Raw genomic sequence first — 18,081 nt, 5'->3', positions numbered from 1 at the left:
TTAGTAGCGCCTTCGCAATTCTCGTCTTCTGTGGTTCGCCTATTCCCCTCCTTTCTTTTTTGCATTTTTACAGTCCCGCTTCGGATGCCTTATAACTACCGTGTCGACGACAGGACATATGCAGCGGAAGGCTGGCCTTCCGCAACGTCTTAACGCCATTTCCCTTTCTTCTCAAACATATCACGTAAATGTGCATCCCCTCCCAACACCTAGGAGGCGGGAAGGGGTGGCTCAATCTGCAGGCAAAAAAAGGATCTGAGACAGACGAAAACGCATGTTCGGTTGATTCGAGGCACCGCGACAGAGCTGCGTTTGAAAAGCCAGCAAAAAGACGGTGCCGAATAAGACAGCGTGCAGCTGAATCGCCGCAAATTTTTGAAGCGAATCTGTGTCTGTGGGCAAATCGAGGTGTGTTGCTCTTTTTTTTTTTTTTTTTTTTTTTTTTTTTTTTTTTTTTTTTTTTAGGAATCTCTCTACCAGTGTCCTTGCCTGTCCAGTCTCTTTGTTTCGCGGTGGTATTTCCCCGAGTCGCGTGCTTTCCGTACAGAAACATCTCGAAATAAACAAACAAACAAACAAAAAAGAAAACGAAGCGAGGTACGCAAGAATCTGATCTCCTACTCATCCGCTGAGGGCGCCACGTGCCACCTCAGCGACAAAAATCGCGCCTCCGCTCGCAGGAACTTGAGAGCAGAGCAGACGCATATACACTTTGCCGATTCCGACGTGAAGAGACTTGTATCTGGGGGCTTCATCTTTCCTCTATTTCAGTTCCATCATGTCTGCTTTTTTTTTTTTTTTTTTTTTGTTAATCAATCTGGGAAAAGAAAGAAGGAAAAACGTGCTGCAGCAGCGGGCCACCTTCAAATGCGGAGCTCCGACTGTAGACTACACGTAGAGTACAGAAAAGCGGAAACCCAAGCGGGTCCAACGTGTGCTCTGTGCGTCTCCAAGATCGCCGCTGGGAAGAACATAGCGAGAAGAGACTAAGGAGAGCACCCGAACGGCGCTCTCGGCGTTGCCTTCTCTTTGTATGTGTGTTCGCCTGTCCATTTGTGGAATCGTTCTGGTCGCTGTCCACGTATAACGCGGCTCCAGTCGCCGCGATGTCGCATTGCTTTTTAACGAAGATGTCGAAATGGCTGTTCACCGGGTGTTGTAATGGGCCCTCTTTCGTATTTTGCCCGTATGGGCTCGGCTAGGGCTAGATTGCTGTATGTTCCATCTCAACAGTGCCCCCCCCCCCCCCCCCTTCCCTTCTTTCTTCCGTGCCGGTTTGAAAGACGCGCGAAGAGGGTGCTGCTGATCGCGTTATACGCGAAGTCTGGCTTCGATGTTATTTGGCTTCTTCGCCCTACTCTGCTGCAAAGGCTCATCGCTCGCGATGGAGGGATCCGTGTGAGACAACTGTCGGAGGCAACGGAGGAGGTTGAGGGAGTGCGTCGGGCTTCACGGTGGCTGGCCCCGCTTGGCGTGATGGCATGTAGCATTAGCACACTAAGCTCTCCTCACGTGTCTTGCCCCGTTGCCATTATAACGTTCGAGATCAGTGTGAGCGCTGTTTGTTATTTGTGCGTATGAGAACGACCGTACTCCTCTTCTGCGGCAGTGCTATCATTTCCTAGCTCTTTTATTTTTTGTTTATTTCATTATTGATTACTCTCTCAGCGCAACAAAGGATCTCATATCCCGCGACCAATCGTGCACTGCGCCATTTATTCCGTGTTTCTTCGCAACTTACGGGGTTTGACACATTTAGACGCTGGACACCTAATTAAGAAACACGCAGTCGCCTTGCCTGGAGCTGATAGTCAATTCATCCCGTTGTAACCAATCTACACGTTAACGATGCTTTCTCTTTGGAGAGAGCTCACCGCACTCTTCAGCATTGGTCTCGGTGGTACATATGCGTTACGAGAACACCATAATCCACTTTGCGTTATTTATGCAGAGGCTTATCGAAGTTGCTGCGCTCTAGGTTAAAGACAGGAAGTGCCTTAAAGAAGAACTTCGAGTTAAAGACGAGCGGACGGAGAGACATAGATCTTGTTCTCGCGATGACGAGAATAATGTATGCACTACTATCAGGTCAGCGGCGGCCCGCATCGTCGCTTCCTGTTTCGACAGTAAGAATTACGTATGCAGCGTGTGTAGGAGCTCTCAAAATTTATCTTCCCTAGGAGCACGCTGAGACTTTTGCCGTCTGAGCTGCTTGCCGGCTGTGCAGACGTCTTCAGTCGCAAAAACCTCGACTGTCTCGATTCAATCCCGTAAGGCGAGTGTATGATAAGAGCCGGCGTAGGGTACTTTTCGAACGTTGATCGGATTTTGTGCGCGTAACGCGTATAATCTTTTCCTCCCCTTTTTCTCTTGATATGCGAGAGCATAAAGTTAGCTCGGGGTACCGCTTTTGCGACACCGTTATGCCGTGTCACACGTCGTCGTTATGTGTGCGAAAGAGCAGATTAAGGGTTGTCTAGCGTGCATTCAGATAGGATCAGGATTAAATTTAATATCGTGAGACGACTCCAAATATTACCGAGGTAGTCGCTCGTTTAGACATTGCCGAATTCAAATCTTTGCGCGTTATCGTTGTTGAGACCGAAGGGAAAATAATCCAAAAGGAACGTTATGGGGCACTTAGGTTCCAGCTTTCAGAGTGGCCTAGCTACCAGCCCAATATAAAACCTTGCTCTTACCAAGTCGTTCCGCTCTGTGCTCCTCCTCGCTATCCTCTCCGCATCCCTTTTTTTTTTTTTCCCACTGGCCGTAGCTCGGCTGTTTATTAAGGCGAAAGCCTTATTTCTTCATCATTGTCGTCAGCAAAAGTGTCACGCATTTGTGGCGGCTCTGATTGGTCGAGACGGGATGACGTCATGGAGGTCTCGACCAATCACAGAGCACCACCACAGTATGCGCGAATACGTGCCTTATATGGCCATATGCCAATCAATGATCAATTACTAATTAATGACTAAATAATATTCATTTACTAATTACTAATTAATTGCTAATTCATAATTAATAATTATTCCTTACTAATCAGCAACAGTTCCGTAATTAACTCATGCCGCTCACCCGATAAAATCAACCACACAACAGTAAACGTAGAACAAATGCGAAGACACAAGGAGCGCGCTCTAGTCGCTGCCAAGCAGTGAATAAATGCACTCGTAGAATGTGAGAGACTAGTCGCTTGCTTTACTCGTAGCAGCATTCATCGCTATGTGCGCAACAGTCGCGTAGCAGAATGCAGCACTCAGGCTTTCGCCTATCACTTTAGTCGCCAAAGTGTCCTCGAATTTTAGATAACAATTACGGCGGCCGGCAACATTTTTTTTCCTTGCTTTTGCTCAGGGTGAAAATCTCGCCTTGGCGAGATTCCGCGAGATGTGTTCGCGAGACGTCGCAATAGGTTCTGACGAAGACATAATTTCCCCTTTCGGGTAGTTAGGTCTACGTTCGCGAATGTCAAGGAGAAGAGTTCTGAGATGCCGATGTCGCCGACGACGAAGCCAAAGAAAAGAAACTATAGCAGTACACAAACATGCAGGACAGAGGTAGAAGAGAAAATGTCGAAGTGGAGGAGAAGCACAGGCTGTCGCCATTAAGCTCCTGAGCGAAGCTAAGTTCAATCTTGTAATTGTTTTATTTTTTAATACGCCACTGCCACCACCAACTTGGCGTAGGGTTGTAGTTCTTTGTTCTGGTCTATTCGCCCACTATGTCAAACGGCTACAGTGTTCAAAAAACCGTGTCGATGTCGACACTTAGGGGGAATGACTTTTAACAATGGCTTGTCGTTCCGTCTCCTACAGAGTCGTGAAGCTCAGGCATTCGGGACGCGTAGTGAGAGGATGCGGTGGTGACGGGGGTGAATCATTACTATAGCTTTTTGTTTTCTTTCTCCTGAAATGTACATGTAGACAGGTCTGCGCCTCCGCAGATGCTCTCCTCCTTTCCGCTGCCCCCCTGCAGCGCGTCGCGTCACATCAGCGAGCAGCGCTCATCGGACGCTGTTTCTCGCTCACTGCGTTTCCGGAATCTGCCGCCCAAACTGCGACGCACGCTCGCTTGACGCCGCATCCCTTCCTCTATCCTCCTCCACCGCATCCTCCTCCTGCTCTTCCCCCCATCCGCATCGGGTGCCCATTCATGCCCGGCTGCAGCGGTGGGCCGGACGTCGCGTCGGAGGCGCCGTGAATGACAGCGCTCAGATGGCGCCGCTTCTCTCTCCTGCTTTGTTCCTTTTCAACTCCAGCCCAGTCGCTCGTTTCTGCTCATCTGCGGCCCGTTCCGCTCTGGCTGGGACTGCTCGCACGGCGGCTAATTTCGTGCAATGCCGCGGAAGCTGCTGCGGATGCCGCCTGTATACGCCGCACTGACGAGCAACGGATGCGCCCCGACTCCGTGTGACGTCGCCGCCCTTTCAATTAAATCCGGCCCGGCTGCGTGTGAATTAGCGCGTTCTTAGCTTAAAGCGAAGCTGTGCCGATCAGTGACCCGCCGCGGTGGTTCAATGTCTTCGGAATACGGCTATTGGATTCCAAGGAAATTGGATTCCAAGGAAAAGGAAGCCTAGCACGGGGCGGTAGAAAATTAGGTGGGTGGATGAGATGAAGAAATTCACAGGGGTACACTTAGCACACGACCGGGTTAACTGTAGGAGCACGGGACAGGCGTTCGCCCTCCAATGGGCATAGCCCGGCTGTTGATGCTGATGACGACGACGATGATGATGGTCGAAAGGTCGAGGGTTCAATATCGGTAGCAGCGGCAACGATTTGATGGGGAGGACGTGTTTCCTGAAAATGCCTGTTTGCTGCGCCGTGTCAATTCACGTTTAAGCACCCCACATTTTTATATGTAAGTAATCCGGAGTCCTCCACTAAGAAGTGCGATCGCTTCGAGACATTAAACCCCTCACAACGCACTTTTTTTTTTTTTTTTTTGCAGCGTGACAGCGTCGAACACGTAACACATAGTGACAAAGTGTGGAGGGGTGATGCATTGTCGGGCTCACATTACTATTGTTCATTTGCTATACTTGCAGAAGCACCGCACATATCGCAGCTAGGAACACTGACGACCACCGTACCTGGACTACACATACTCGAGCGGCTTGGCGTTGGCTACCACAGTCAACACAATGAGAAAGCAATAATCCCGCGGACATCAGGGACGGCATCAGACTCGCACAAGTCTCGAGAAACGTCCCGAGAGCCGCGGCACTGCTGCGGGAATACGGAAAAGCGAGGGAAGCGCGCTTCGTGGGCGTTGTCGAGACGATCGGCGACACGCTGTCGCGGTCGTCGACACTGCCGGAACGCTTGTCCACTGCGCCAGCGTAAAATCTCGACACGCCGAAGTGGCAGAAGAATTGGCTATCACACTTGCCATATCTGATCCCAAATTGCGGGGTCGTTGTTAGCGACTCGCGCACGGCCATAAAGAGTTACGCCAAGGGGCGAATATCCGTGACAGCCTGCCGAATAATCAAGAACCTGAAACGCTCACTGGAAAGCAAGGTCGGGCTAGTTTGGTTCCTCGCACACACGGGGAACGTCTCTCCGCATCTCACCAACCTCAACGAAGTCGCTCACTCCGTCGCACGAGGTCTCGCGTACCGTGCTGGGGAGAGAGGCTGACGAGCCTACTACCCGACCCGCTGGACCTTTACTCCGCCTAGCAGCAAACTATGCAGAGCTCAGGCAGTTGCCTGGAAGCAATCACAAATACATACCCGAACCCGTTGCAGTACAACGGGATTTACGCCAAAATATATGACATCAACACATGCAAGGCACAGTGGTGGTTCGCCGTTCTGCGCGGCTCCAGCTTCGACGACTAACACTTAGCCGTCCAGCAGGCCCTCGTGGTGGCGGAGAGACAAGATTTCGACGTTCCCACGTGGGAGCTAGACCTACTCCCTGTCGCGTTAAACCCTGCCGGACGCAGAAATAAAGTTATTCCTCCTCCTCCTCCTGCGGAGTGCGTCGACGTACTGAAGTGGCTCCGTAGTCAGTAACCAAATGTTATGCGTTCTGTTTGTGTGGGCTCGCGTATACGCCGTGTTCAAACCTTTAGCGTCAATAGCCTAGCAACATTTTGCCGGCGACGACCATGAAGGGCATTGTTATGAGAACCGGTGCTTTTGCGTCCCTTCGCCAATGTAAACAAGTAGACCTCATTCATTAAGTGATCGAAGTGTGAGGAGTCCCATAAACTCGATTGGAAGCGGCGGTTCTGGTCACCGCACTGCAGAGGCTGCAGCTCAGCGCTGCAACGCATGCGATTAGCCTGAAGGCTTATTTTTTCTGGCGTGCATACATGTCTGCTTTAGAGGGACGTGTTTCCTTTGTTCTTTTGATGACAGGTGTCCACAAACCCCGCATCTTTTGCCCGCTTACGTGAAAACGAAAACTTACTCTCGGCGCCTCGTCGACAGCCTTTTCACGATTTTCCGGTGCGTGTGTGTGTACGCCCCCCCCCCCCCTTTTTTTTTTTTTGTGTGTTCAAGCGAAACGCCTGATTCCTCATTTCTTGGCGTCTCTCTACGTTTTCCTTCTTTTTTTTTCTTTTTCAGTTCTACAAAATGTGCGTTCTCTTCGGCTTCCACCCGCGGACTGGCGAGCCCCAGATTGTACTCTCGTGACTGTGTGTTTGCTCGGAAGGCGCGTTTCACAATGTGATTGATCGTGCTTGTCCTGAAGCCGGAGAGAGTTTGGGGTCGATGAATTCTAGTTTCATCGTGCGCCCGAAAGTGCGTGGGCTCGCTCGGCACCCAGTCGCGTATTTGGTTTAAGGCGGCAGAGAGCGTGATTGCATGCACTGCGACGCCAGTGGAAAAAAGGTAGAATTGTCTTCCCTTTGTCAGTGCGCACACGTAGTCGGTTGCGGCTTTATTGTAATGTGTTCTCAGTGCTACATCATTTTCTTGCCCCTCCCCCCTTTCCTCCTTCCTCTTCCGAGATATCTTTCTATACTTTTGTAAAACGAATCGGCTTCGTCTAATGTACACAGACACTTTCACTTTTTGTCCCTGTGCGATGTCAGTGACGGTAAAGAACCCCAGGTGGTCAAAATTTCCGGAATCCTCCACTACTGCGTCTCTCACAGCTTGAGTCAGTTTGAGACGTTAAACCCCGCGAACCAAACCAAACTTTTTGTCCCTGTAAATGTGCACCTGTCCTCTAAGGTGCATTTCACTTCGTGCATCAGCACCTATCTCTCTTTCTCTCTCTCTCTCTCTCTCTCTCTGTGTGTGTGTGTGTGTGTGTGTGTGTGTGTGTGTGTGTGTGTGTGTGTGTGTGTGTGTGTGTGTGTGTGTGTGTGTGTGTGTGTGTGCGTGTGCGTGTGCGTGTGCGTGTGCGTGTGCGTGTGCGTGTGTGCGTGTGTGCGTGTGTGTGTGTGTGTGTGTGTGTGTGTGTGTGTGTGTGTGTGTGTGTGTGTGTGTGTGTGTTTGAGAGAGAGAGAGAGAGAGAGAGAGAGAGAGAAAACTCTGCGCTCTTGAAAGGCTGCGTCTGGTCGTTATTTTTGCGATCGCCCTCCCTCCCTCTCTTTATTTTTTGGCAGCTTATAATTGACCAATATATTCGTTATTGTCTAAGCGCCGCTCCCATGGTCTCGCTTGAGGCACTCCGCACGCCCCAATGGATTAGTGGATACGGAGTTCGGCTGCATGATCGGATCCAGGACGCTTCGGTTGCATTTCAATGGAGGCTTAACTTTGCGTGTCTTCGTTAATCTATATCTTGGTGATAGTGCCACCCGTGAGAAATCGAGAGTTCAGTTTAGGGCAATACGTTTTACTGAAGGGAAGGAAATGCGATAGCGTACGTGGTTTAAGTGATAGTGAGGAGCATATCAAATACGTTTTTTTTTTTACATCCAAGTTTTTCGTTATAAGCGTGTTTTCGCTATATCCGGGTCTTTTTATCGCACCTCTCCCCTGTACGACGAAAGGAAAGATTTGCTTCTTCGACTTTGTCACTGGTGAGGCATTAGTCGAAATGCGAATTCGGCGCGCAGTTCCTTCACTGCCGGTTCTCGAATTCGTTACGGACAGATTGAAATTGGTGAAGACGACATGCACACGACAGCGTCAGAGACAAGCTGGTAACTCGGTGAATGTGCGGGGACAGTTTGCCTGCTGCTCCCATTGCACCGTAGTTCGAGTTGAGCCATGCTGCGGGCATTCCAGCTCTCGGGGTATACAACGCAACGAGCTCCACCTCCTGCGTCGCGCGCCCGGCAGGTTCGAATGCGGCGACGGCGTAGTGGTCAATGCAGTGGAGAGCGAAGCGGATGCGTTCACTTCGCGTACCGAGTTCGAAGCCCACTCTCTATCATGCAGTGTTTTATTTTAGTTTATTAAAAATTCGAGGCTTCATCCCCAGACAAAACGGCTTTTTTTTTTTTTTTTTTTGCTAAAAACGCACTTAGTCATAACGCCCGTGTGCTGTGCGAGGTCGGTGAACGTTAAACCAAGAAGGGATGGGACTTGAATTAATCCGGAACACTCGACCATGGCGTCTCTCGTCCCGTGCTCGTGTCACTGTGGGACGTTAGGCCTCACGTATACCTTCATATAGAACTCCTGCATCTACAGTTATTGACGGGCATAACCCGAACGCTCTTTTATTTCTTTTTGGTCCCGATGTACAGATGCTAGCAAAGCTCGCTTTCCTCCCCGGGGTATCGTGTCGACTGTCCTTTCCAGCGCACCTCTGTTACATAAGGCGGGCTTAGTATAGTCATACGTCTTTTTTCGCTTATAGTTCCAGTCATAGCGCCCAGCTGTTTGTCTGCATAGACGTGGCTATTTCGGAAGCGGTTATAGCAGTTTCTGTATTTACAGAGCCGACCGAAAAAGAACCGCGTGCGCATATATATAGTCTTGCATATGCGCAAGCGGGACCTCCGCAGTGGCAGTGTTAGCGTGCCGCGTTACTACTTCAAGGGCTGCCACCGCCACTCCGCTATGTTCAGCTCCATGTTTACTAGCGTCTGAAAGGGTGGGGGTGGGAACTGTTCTGCTGCGCGCCCTGTGCTGGTATTAGTAGACAAAGTGCCGCGTTTTCGTGAATTCCGCGGAAACAGTACGGGTTTGTTCCAAGAGGTGCGCTCTGAGGAACCGTCTGGCGCCGCGTCCCGTACGTCGCTTCTGCTGCCCACGACACTCATCTTTCTACGCGTTCGTCGGCCAACCCTTTCTCCACGGATAACCTTGATTCCCCTCTCATTTTTTTTTTTTTTTTGTTTCTGGTCTTAGCCTATTCTCTCTTCTTTTCCCTCCTCATGTGTGTACTTTCTGTTGCGCATGGCTGGTCTTCGGCAAAAGGTGCGGTATATGGCCCGCCGAGCTACCCAGGCGTGGTCACGCTATCCTGTCTGCACTCCCCTCCTTCACTGCTCTTCTCTTCCCCCTTTCTCGCGAGTGGCTGGCACCACTGAGTCCCAAAATAAACCTAGATCGGTGCCGACGCGGCCCCTGCATCGTGGTGTTATAAGCTTCGGCAATAGGAAGAACACGGCACCGATCGCGCGATCACGCCTTTTCCGACGGGCTTGAAAAAAAAAAAAAAAAAAAAAAAAAAAAACAACTGTTCGTTGGTTCCCTTCCTTTTCAAGTATTCATCGAAAATTGGGGCCGGCGAAATCAGCCTGAGCTCTCGCTGCCGCAACAGCTGTGAAAATAGCCGTCGCCACTGCGCTTCGCGATCGACTGGCCGGCAGGGCTTCCAGGAAAGCGCGGCAGGTGTGAGTTCGCATGGCGTTGTGAGAACACGGCAGCACGCTGATCATCAGTGCCACTCTCCGAACGGCCCGTTACTTTTTTCTCCCTCTTCTACTTGTGTGTGTGTGATGTCTTTGGCGTGAGGTGTTACCGCGTATTGATTAGTGTGTGTAGTTCGTAACAACTGGTAATTAATTACGTAAATAATTATTAATGCTATATTGATCGCCAGAAAACCCGCCATTGGCCTTTTTCTGGTGAAAATCCGTTATTGGCGTTTTTCTGGAGAAGGATTTGTGGTAGCTGGCATGCATGACCAGGCAAAGATTGGTCGTATATAGGTTACCTGACGTGAGGCCACCGCATGACGTGGTTATTATGGCAGGAGCTATCCACTGAGCTCTCTCGTTTCTGGATAGGAAGGTGAGATAAGAATCAGCCTTTCAGGTGCGGATCGGACACGCAACCCAAATAGGGAGGTTCGTATGGCTTGGTTAAGCGGGGTGTTATATTTACGTCGGGCAGTCCCTCACATAGTACTGTAAGATATTAGCAGCCCAAATTAAGGAATTAGTAAGTAGGCGAGCGCCAAAGTTCATGTGGGAGAACAAGGATTCAGAAGGAGACTTTGCAAAGGAAAGCCATTAACGTTGTTAAGAGTTCACGTTGTTATGTCTTGACGACACAGCTTTTCAGCACCGAAATTCACCAGAAATCTCCTTTCCCACCAATACACGCCAGTCAGCGTAGGTCAAAATGCGTAATACTACTTTGAACTCGCACAAATAAACATGCATTGCTAGAACCTGGAGTGCTGCCTATAGATGCCCAGCATTTTTACAGTAAGTGGGCTATTTGCTATTCGTATCTCCATTTGGTTACATTTGGTTCTTGTACCGTTCTTACGTTGTGCTGGATGCGGGATCATATTAAATGCATCGCGGAAGCTGTGCCGCGAATTACTTATGAATATTAAGGGAAACGGGCGGGAATTAGCTCCAATGTCAGAGAGACAAGCCGCTTCGCAGCGCGCGTTTCCATTGTGCTGTCGTTTTCCCCAGCGAGACGCGTGAATAATACAGACCTCGGCGAAAGACGAGCCAACGTGATGGGCGCGCGCTCTGCTTCTGTAGGCGTAAGCGGCTTCTACATCGCGCGCTTGGTCGCAACGATGGCTGCCAGAGCTTCGTCCTTAGCCCATCTCGTCCTGCATTCATAATGGCCAGCCAGCTTCTCTTTCCAACGGAATACAGTTGCTGACACATGGGGTTCTTGAGAAGAGGCAGCAAATAATGAATTAACTAATGTTTTTATTTATTGCGTCAAATCTTTTGCGGAGGTTCTGCCTGCAGCACTTTTGTCTTTAGTGAGGATTAATGGCGAATACGTTGAAGGACGCGCGTTGTCTGTATAATATCCTTTTAAGCACTTGTCGGCTTCATCGCCCCTGACAATTGTCGTGTTGCTGGGGTAGATAAAGTCACTATATTATAAGATCGCTTCATCACCCGTCTTGGCTAACAGAAAAAAAAAAAAAATGCATGAAAGAGGCGCACAAAAGGGAAAGGACAAATTATGCTAGAGAATTGCTTTTGGTGAAGCGTAAGCTCGAACATATATTTCATTCAGTTTTTCATTCTTTCGGTATTTTCTTTCGGACGGGTATGATGCGGCTTCATTGTGACGATTACTTATCTCCGTATCTTTGTAATCCGGCGTGGTGACACAGGCTATACTTTTGCTGTGCGTTTGCTAGCTCCAGAATGCGGGTGCAATGCCTGGCCGCGTTGAGGTTGCGTGAAGGTTTGAAGGCACCATCGGAAGAGGTATTCACGCTTCCGAGTCACGCTGCACGTAAAATAAAAAGCAGGTTAGTAGGATTAGTCTTACCGGCTTAGCTGCCTGCTAAGATAGTTCAGCTCAGCAACAACTGAGCGCTTTGTAAAGTTTGTACATGTACCCTTTCTGTACAAACCACATGCAATAAATACCATCTATGGTGGTATTGTAAAGTGGTTAAGACGCTCGGCTACTGAAACCGATCGGTTCGAATCCGCTCTGACGTATTTTTCTGTTCTTACTGCGGAATCACTTAAGCGATCATGGTCAGTCATACTCTCCATCACTCTCTTTTGGCTGGCGTGTTTGAAAGGCCCGTTGTGGAGACTCGCACGTTATAGCCGCTATACTGGACTTATAGTTGTATTACCCGCGCGAGACTTCGTTGCTGTCCTCACGAACCAGCTTTGTCAATCAGAGTGACGGAATAATCATTAGACGATTTTGCTAAGCTGATTTCGCACTGTCTCAGAGCTGCAGTCTAATTGTCGTGGCGTAGGACCTAACTTTAACGATATCTATACGTTACCAGAGGAACACCGCCCATACTTGTTTTGTTTTCAGGAAACACTGCTGAAGAGCACTCGTAAGAATATACTAAAACATTGCACACATCCGTAAGGACCACGTTGGTGGCACTAGTGGTGGTGTGACCGTCAAGAACTACGGCGTTAAATTCGAGAAATGGAGTTTGAACACTCGTTTGGAAGCTGTCGCAGTAAGAGTCCAGCTGAAGTACTAACAACTGTGGCTTCTTTCTATCTGTTACCAAATAGTTATTCGGTTCCTCAAACTTTCCTCACCCTTGGAGACGATTTCTCACAGTCGACGGGGAAACATGGGGAAAGGACTGAACAGCTGCTGAACATCGTGGTCTTGAACAATGGTGACGTGACACATTTCAACGCTACAAGTATAACATACGCCTGCATATATTTGCCACTTGCATCACCTGGACTATATATGCATTACTAATAGGACGTGATTAAAAATCCTCTTTTAATAGATCATTTCCCCATCCCCCTGCGAGCTGAAACTACTGGCCCAAATTTTAGGACCCGACCTCCTTGATGGAAGTTAGGACAGGCCAACTGGGACTTCTTCAAGGAGTAAGCTATAATAGCACGCAGAGGTTTAATACGTTTAACCATAGATGAATAAATACTACGATTACCAAGATTATCATCGCGACAGCTTCAAGATCAATTCCCCGTTCCAATAAGTCTTCTAAAACGCTGAAAGCCGTAGTGGAAACCATATCTAACGATTTCAAATCTCGTCATATTTAAAAACCAAAACGAAAGGGCGTTATGTTCGGCGGAAGGCGAAGGACGGATCTTGGAAAAAAAAAATGTTTCTTGAATAAATATCCACACGTCACACAAATTAGAGTGGGAAAAAATACGCAAGCTGAATGGCGTAAACAGGGCATATTCTCGTCCCGTAAAGAACCGCCATCAGTCTGTCCTCAGATGGACACCTTTAAAGGTTCCGCAGGACGTGCATGCCAGTGCTTGAAGTGTAACAAAGGGATGGCAAGAAACTTCACTCTGAAGTGCAAGCGAAGGGTACCAACTGCGAGTTCACGAGGTCTGAGCTTAGACCTCGTGCACTTAGAAGCGGAATTTTAATTAGTATATAATGTTTTGATATTTTTATTCAGAGTAACTAGTTGACAAGTTTAGCCTGGCACCGTCAAGGGGGTGCCGTAACTAAGCACGGTGAGAAAGAACTGCTCGCCCTCTTTCTTATGCCAAAGCACTGCTATTAGCTTCCATTTATATTTAGGCTTACATTATTTGCCTAAATTGCAACATCACATTTATATCATATTTGGATGTCATTCGAACTTGATTTTGAAGGTCGGCTGTGGCACATACCGGATCGTTATTGCACCCCATCTCATCATCACAGAGTGAAACACAGTTGTCATGAAGCTGCCCAGCCGGCTGTGCAAGGGGTGCGTCTGAGAAACGCACTTCGAAGAGAGCATGCTACCTTGCTAGCGGAACGTATTGTCATTTCATACATGTTAATGTACCAGCGAGACATGTGCCTCGCTTAAAACGTTTAAAACGCAAAGGACTCCGGTATCGCCAGGCGCGCCCTCGCACGGCTGCGACATCTATCAGTACACGTTTGGGAAGCTGTGCTTTTGTTGCAATTTGTATTGCTCATTGGTTCAACATTCTCCCGTCTCTGCTTGTCGGCGGCAGCATGCAGGTCGTTTTAACTGCTTTTTTTTCTTCTTTTTTCCTCTGTACATGTGCCTCTCTACGCACGGAACAATAGTCGGAGGGTGCAAAGACCTTTCGTAATGCTTCTGGCACGCAGAGGAAGCTTCTTTGGCGTATTGGGTTCAGCGAAACGCTTTTTGTTTTTAATTTTCACATTTTTACGCGCTCTTCTACCGCAGGTCCCCCACCCTGGCAGTCTCGTCACCGTGTTCGTAAAGTGGAAGCGACGTCGGGCTTGAGGCCTCCCGCATAGAGTGAGTATGCACCCGTTTTTTACCACGGCTAATCCTCCTCTGCGGTGGTTGCGGAGTGATTGTTATATTGCTGCTACCTGTCTCCGAATCGAGACCGGTATCCTCCCCGCACCCCCAAGAAGAAAAGGGTAGTTTTGTTTATATATATTTCGCTCGTTTTGTTAACTGGTATTCTGTGGGCGCCTCATTAGCTTCTTTTTTTTTTTTTTTGTTCCCGCCATTCTTAAAACACATTTCTGGCCGTTTCTTTCTTTCTTTTTTTTTTTTTTTCTGCGCACAGATTCCATTTCAGGGACATCTATAGCTACTCATGGTGTACACTCGGGATCTGCGCCGACTATTTCTCTCACCTTTCGCTTCGAGTACTGCTCTCCCTCGGTGGCTACCCGAGGATTTTCGGATTTACGAACACTTTACATCGCGCATTTCTGTGTTTATATTACGCAGTTAGCGAGTCGTTCATTATTAGCAGTACAAAGCTCGACACCATATTAGACGCGCTGATTAACGTTATACGCTTTTACTTAACGCGATGAGGTTGGCGCTTTCTTTATTTGTTAACTGTTTACTACTTTATGTTGACCTTGCGCTCTTGTACTTCTCATATAAAGCTTTTTTTTTTTTTTTTTTTTTCATTTTGCTTCTTTAGTCTTATTATCATCACGCTGTTGACAGCTTATGATACGACAGGAATGCGTAGTATTTGCCACAAGTTAGCAGGCCCGCCTCTCATTCTTATAGTGCAGCACTCGTGTCACCCCTGTAGCTGTATGATAAAAGCAGATCTCGATAACACATTGGGCTAGTTGGTGAATAGTGAATGTGGTCGAAAACAGCGCTTAGAGATGGGAGGAGTAGAGGAAGATAGTCGTTTCTGTAATCTACGCGCAATTTTCTGCATTTACTACAGGAATGCTTGTCTTGTGTCTTTTCTGCCACTTCGCGCCATCTCTATAGTTTCTTCAAGAACGCCGGTTCAAGGCGTGCTTTTTCAACCCAAGAACACGAACGGAATTTCAACAGTTCAGAGTCCTCCTCGTCCAAATGATCATGTTCACGTTTAAGCTATTGGAAGTGAGCGTCCGCACGTGTTGCTTGTGCGCTAACTTTTATCCTGGTTTTGTCCAGCAGGGGGCGGCAGAAAGTTAGGTGGGCAGATGAGATTAGGAAGTTCGCGGGGGTCAAGTGGATGCAGCTAGCACAGAACCGGGTTAAGTGGAGAAATATGGGAGAGGCCTTCGCCCTGCAGTGGGTATAATCAGGCTGATGATGATGATGATGATGATGATGACTGGTGCGAGCCCGGCAAACAACGCATTTACACCAAACTCTCGAAGCTTTTAGCTTACCTCCGCTTTGCTGCCGCGGCACTCGCTTCTGCGACGCTATCGCTCTGAAAGCCTCGTGCTGTTCCTTTCTATTCTCTTTAAGCCTTCGCTCTACGTCATCGTCTTGGTAGCGTCCTCTGCTATCCTTCGGGCGTTGACACCCGGATGCCCGATGGGTTCCGTGAAATTTTTCACTGTTCATTTACTGTTTTCTTTTCTTTTTTTTTTTTTTTGTAATGCTGTTTCACGGAAAACACAATCAATTCTCGGCTTCGCTGCGGCGCTACCGACAACTTGTCTGCAGTTATCTTTGTGTGACGTCTTTGTTTTGTTGTTGTTCTCATTCGCGGGAGAGTTGTGATTCGAGAAGGCAATTCCGCCTGCTCAGTGCGTGCTTGTATCCTGCAGGTGTGGTACGCCGTCCAACCAAGATATTGATCATGCTCTGCCTTGAAATCAACGTACACACACAGTTTTTGACCCGCTGCATTTTAACTGCAAAATTACATTATGCGTGGTTGTTCGCGATTTGTCGAAATGCCAAAGCTTGCTTTTTCTGCATAACTGCGTGCAAAAAAAAAAAAAAAAGAACAAACACGTTTTCTTCACGTTTACAGCCCCTTTCGCTGAGTCTTATTTGCTGCAGAATACCTATAATGATTGGCTCTCTGGTGATTTTTTCTTAGATCGCCCGTCACCCAGAGGTAACGGATTGTCTGAAGGGGCTAAACGCGCATTTTCGCTATAGAGTCCTTCAATACCTTCGCTATTACTTCTGCCAAAATTACACGGTATTCAATATAGACTTGGAAATCACATCTTTAGGGGGGGTAAGGTGGAGCTTATCGCCCCCCCCCCCCCCTCCACCTCGGCCCCATGATTGCCGGTTCTTAATATCTACCCACTCAAGGGCACATTGCAGCGGCTTTTATGTCTCATATATACTTCACGAACACTGTCTGCGGGCAGCAGATCAATGTGGGAGTTAAGGCGCCTTTTGCGATTTGTTCCATTTTTGCTTAAAATCTACAAACAAAAAACTTTGGCAAAAGCCTTTGTCGTGACGCTGGTGCTATGGCGACCCGGCCTTCACTTGGTAGCGTGCAGAGACTCCGGGTTGAAGAAGGACTGAATCTTCGAAGTTGGTAAAATATGTACAAGCAGGTTTACTGGCACTTTGAGAAAACGTATTTACAAGAATATTTACATGAAGAAGAAGGGTACATCAGCAAAATGACAAGCGTTAAGAGTTCATAGCGAGAAGCGACTGGATGAGCCGTTTACCCAGGGCCCAGAGCGACATTTCGTGCTCTGCAGCGTCCTTAAAACCCCCCTATGTCCAGCCCCTCTCTGAAGATGTTGACCAACCAAATCCAGGGCACGCCCCTCAGGTATCGGCATCCAATCGAACACATCACTGCACTGATGGTCTGAAGCACTGACTGGTCCGGCATTCATTCGTTGGGCGTGATCACTTGTTGGCGGGAAAAGCTTGGGAACGGCGAGGAGAGGAGGTACATTTCTATTCTTCAGCAAAGAAACCACAGGCTGGTTCTGACAAGGGGTTTTACTTCTCAGAAACCCGAGTGCACGTGGCGCCGCATAGGGCTCCCAACATGGTCCCTTTTCGACAATTGCAAATCTTTCCTGCATTCCCGGGAAATCACTTAATGGCCGTATGAGTCATGCTCCTTTCTTGTCCTGCACGTCAGCGGACATGTCACTCTGTCGTCTCCTTTGGATAGGAGGCATTCATCACTGGAGGATAGCACTTCTTGACTGGAAGGGTGGACAAAAGAAAGAAAGCACTTCCTGCTATTTCCCGCAGGGGGACGTTTCTTTGTGTTTTTCCAGACGTTCTCTTGACAGGGTCAATTTGGCATTTGCAGGTTGTCCACAAAGCAAAACATGCTTACAAAACAGGATTCCTGGAAACAGGCTCACTTAGAGCCATTGGACCATCACCACATATTCACAAAACTTATCCATGCCCACAGGCGAACAATAGAGCGCGCAATTGCGGATGCTTGGTCGTAACACCTTCAAATGCATTGAAATGAATCCACAGCGTTTGGGCGCTCTAACGGAAGAGCTATATTGTTTTTGTTTTTTTTTTGTTTTTTTTTTGCGTATCGGAGGAACTCTGTAGCCCAGGAGCCGCATGGAATTTTTTGCATATCGCCAAAGTCTATGCACCTCCCAACGGTCTTATTCTTTTTGCTTGAATGCGCAGTCAAATGTCGGATAGACGACCGTGGCCTCTACTGCTTGCTTCGTGACGAGCGGAAGCGTGCGTAGCTGTCTCGCTCCTTAAGGCCGCTTCCGTGTGTTTACACCGGAGAGAGTCCCGAATATCGTGATCTCATTGTTCGCGGTCTCCTTGCGTAAGCTGGAGAGAGAGGGGGAGGGGGGGGGGGGGGGGGGGGGGGGAGTTGTGTTTCTTCTTTCTTTACGATCCAGCGTGAGCACTTTCTTGTATGCAATAGGCCATTCTCTTCACCCTACATAAAACGCAGGGAAGGGCGTTCTACGACGTCGGCAATAAAAATCGGCGATGGCACGACGTTCACCGCAGACCAAATGACTCGTTGCATATAATGGCGTATGGTCATTTGCATATAATGGCGCATTGAAAACATCAACAATGAGGAGCGTTGAACTGACAAAAGCGAAGAGTATATGAC

At 48.4% G+C, this 18,081-nt stretch overlaps 1 protein-coding gene across 3 annotated transcripts in view; it reads left to right on the top strand.

Annotated features, from left to right (window-relative positions):
• LOC146185675 (galactosylceramide sulfotransferase-like) overlaps nucleotides 1-18,081 on the top strand; it is a 200,898-nt gene that overhangs the window by 66,657 nt on the left and 116,160 nt on the right. For all 3 annotated transcript variants that reach the window (XM_084606584.1, XM_084606581.1, XM_084606582.1), the window contains exon 2: nucleotides 13,995-14,069. The gene's annotated coding sequence lies outside the window, so the exon portion shown is untranslated. The remainder of the gene's footprint in view (nucleotides 1-13,994; nucleotides 14,070-18,081) is intronic.

The sequence above is a fragment of the Amblyomma maculatum genome, chromosome 6 (assembly GCF_055883805.1).
Source record: "Amblyomma maculatum isolate TAMU_Amacu chromosome 6, ASM5588380v1, whole genome shotgun sequence".
NCBI lineage: Eukaryota > Metazoa > Arthropoda > Arachnida > Ixodida > Ixodidae > Amblyomma > Amblyomma maculatum.
This window is presented reverse-complemented; position numbering and strand designations above follow the sequence as displayed.